This window comes from Pyxicephalus adspersus, chromosome 4 (genome assembly GCF_032062135.1).
Source record: "Pyxicephalus adspersus chromosome 4, UCB_Pads_2.0, whole genome shotgun sequence".
NCBI lineage: Eukaryota > Metazoa > Chordata > Amphibia > Anura > Pyxicephalidae > Pyxicephalus > Pyxicephalus adspersus.
The window spans coordinates 40677400-40681144 of record NC_092861.1 but is presented as its reverse complement, the minus strand read 5'-3'; positions in this window follow the sequence as shown (position 1 = coordinate 40681144).

Sequence of the window (3745 nt, the reverse complement as noted above, 5' to 3'; positions counted from 1 at the left end):
CAAGGTTTGAGGGTAAATAGTTTACAGTTTTTATCAATATTAAAGCTGTTATATGTTAATGTGCTAAGTGGTTCACCCTCTACATGTTTTTTTTTGTTTTACAGTCTTGGATTCATAATTATTTTTCCATATGTTGTAGGCCATATTTGCTACATATGCTACATACCGTGTTTCCCCGATGATAAGGCATCCCCATCAAATAAGCCACCCCCCGATTTTTGCTGAAACAATTAAAATAAAGCCCCCCCCCCGCAAATAAGACATCCTCCAATACCTAATACTGTGTGCCTCTGTGTGACTCCTCGATGCTGGCTGCAGTGGAGAGTGAAACTGAAAGTAACTTCAAAGGACAAGCAAGCTGCGGATCCCTGCCCTAACAGAGTCTGTTACCCGGCGAGTCAGTGATCAGAAGGGGACAATGAATGGCACAGAGTGATCAGAAGGGGACAATCAATGGCACATATTTTACTACTTTTAGTTCCCCCATTAAAAATGTATCAGTGATCTTCGAGGAATGTTTTTTAAGATGGTTTACATCTGCTGGTTGCTAGTGGCTCCCTCCAGAAAACCAGATATTCACCTTTTGTTGCAAAAACAAGTTAACATAATAAAGTGAATAAAAATAGTTGGACCTAAAATCTAAAGGGAAATACTCTTTACATTATTTATCTAAAAGACTCCAGGTGCACAATCTTTAGAATAACTCTTAAATTAAATCTCCAGTTATCATATTTGCATGTAATAGTGTAAAAATCCATTAGAACTGTTGAAAGGAATAATGACTGGAGATATTTTCTGGGACTTCTAGCATATTCTGAGCTAAAGTCAGCAACATCAAATCATCAAATCATTACATGATGTAGAGATGCTTGCAGGCTAGATTATCAACCACATTGGGCCTGATTTATTAAAGCTGTTCAAGACTGGAGAGGATACACTTTCATCAGTGAAGCTAGGAGATCCATCAAACCTGAAATGGAGTTCTGTGATTTTCTATTTGTTAGCAAATGTTTTCAATCCTGGACCAGATCCATTCCAGGTTTTTGGATCACCCAGGTTCAGTATTGAAAGTGTATCCTCTCCAGTCTTGGAGATCCATAATCTGTTGGTAGATTCAAAGCCTTCTGTTATACTTTATATGAAAGCATACACTTTTCACTTTTATCGTGGCATATAAAATCTTCACATTTTTATAGAAGCACACTTTCTGAGTACTATCATTGCCCTGATCTGCCATCAGACTTCATCCTTATATAACGATATATACTGTAAGTTGATACCGCTGCATGGTGTTTAGTGTTTGCCACAAAAAAAATGACCCTTCCTTCCTCCAATCAGCAGTTCGTTTGAGCTTTCATCAAAAAGCTATTGTCTGACCCAGTAGAGAGTGTTGGACCTCTGCGGGGGAACCACTGCTTTTACACAGAGTATCAGTCCTTCTTCATAGCATCCTGACAAAGGAGAAAGTGGCTAATTTCTAAAGAAAATAATCTTTAAAACTTTTAACCCCTTTTAAAACATATTTTTTTTTCGCTGATTTATTTTAACATTTAATTACCCTAATAATCTTTTGTGTAAAATATTATTAATAATAAAATTATTATTAATAATAATATTCTGGAATGTTGTTGCTATCTTTAGCAAAGGAGTATACCTTTACATTGGGACTCATTAGCCCCTGTCCACATACCAAACCCTATAAGTATGTAGACATATTCTTGTACTGCATTAAACAAAAAAAAGAAATATCTTGCTAGTAGGATCTAAAAATGACACTAATTAATGGAATGTGATATTCATTTCTTCCTTATGTCCTTAATTAACCTGTGTCTAAAGAAAGGGCTTGTGACATGTTAATAGCACGTTTGGAATTTTTAAAGAATTTGCATCCGATAAAGGAAAATACAATCTGCAGCCCATCTATCTGTGTTCGATCTATTATTGTAATGCATTTATTGAATCTGAATATTTTAAAAATGTAAATGGATTTGCTTCTGCGGCCAGCTTTAAAATGAGATTTTTTGGCTCTTCTCCAAGTCTTTAATCATATTTCTAATGGAAATGTCATGGTGAAGCTTCAGTTGAGATGTAGACCACATGACCTCATGCTTAAAGCTATTTTTTTAATGCATTCCGCTTTTTGTTGAGAGCAGCAAATAAAATAGACATTATGATCATAATCACTGCCCCAATACTGTACAAATATCAAGCATATTATAAAGGAGTCAGATACTGGGTTCCCCTGGTATAACCTGCAAAGGCTTTAGCCTGTTTAAGCTGTTTGATTACAAATCGTAGAAATTTGATGCACTTATGTTCCCACGCACCTTACCCACTCAATTCAATTAAAACCTTTTTTTTTATTTATTAAAAAATGTATTTGGCAATCAGTTTTCTCTTTTTGTATACTGTGCATATCTAAGTGGTAACCCATAATGATGATTGAATATTAATAAGTGTCTCTCAATCCATGTTGACTCAGATCAGCTATATCTACTTTTATGCAGACATGATAACTAGAAAATACACACACATAGACATATCATGTAAGCTCCATTTTATTCCCAATCCTTTTTACTGCAGATGTAACACCTATCTCTTGGATCTCAGATATATTTAGTCCAGTTTATCTAAATCTTTTTAATATGGAAAATTCCCTAGGATTTCCTTAGCTAAATAATCTTGTAGCGTTCATAATGGGAGCTTAATTTTTTACCTTACACAAATTCTGGGTAACTCATTTGACCTTGACCTCCCAAGTACATGTTCACCTAAATATATACCGTACTTATCTCTCTGTTTAGGAAAACGTCATGGAGTAAAATTTTAATCTTAAACTTCATTTTACTGGCTAGGTGATTTTTAATTTCCACCTTTTGTGTAAAAAAAGCTTTGGACAAGAAAAAATGAAAGAACCAGCAATTAGGTTATACATTTTGAAAAGAAAAAGGTTGTTGATAGACAATGACTGTTTTTTTACAATTTTTTGTTTTAGTACCTTATTTTAGAATTATTTTTTTGTGCAGTGAGATCGGTAAGTTTTTTTTCAAACCTACGTCACCGAATCTCACATCTGGGTCAGGTGATGTAGGAATAAGAACGTCTTAGAAGAGAAGATGGCAGCGCCCGGAGCACCAGCTCAGGGACGGGCGCCGGGATGACGCGGGACCCAATGCAAGATACCTCCGGATGGATCAGACTTCCCTGCAGGATTGAAAGTAAGTGTATTGTTTTTGTTTTTTTTAAGGCACTTTTCAGTTTAGTTCCTTTTTAAGTTCTCTTTTTCAACATTAGTTACAAAGGTTTTTAATAAGAAACATATGATTTCATCTTCAATTAAACATTTTCTGTTTGATATCCAAAATGAGAATGCCTTGAGGGATTCCCAAAAAAGAAGCGACAAAGGCTTGACATTCATCCAAAAAGTCTGATGATCTTTAGTCCTCAGTATAGACATGACAACATTTAAGTTGTACGGGCCTCCGGGGAACACTTTTTTAAAGTGCACCTGTGACCGTACCATAGACATAAAACTTTTTACATATTCTTAACAATCTAAGTATAAAGGCTTCAAAACAAGTGATTTTATTGTAAAGCAACAGATCAAAAAACCCAGTGGCTACCAATTTGCTCCTTAATTCTAGCTATCTCTAGCAGCAAGTGCTCCCTAAGTCTTGGGACCAAACACCTAGTGGTGCTCTCATTCTTTCAAGGGGTAAGCACTACCGTCAAAGGTAGCTAGACT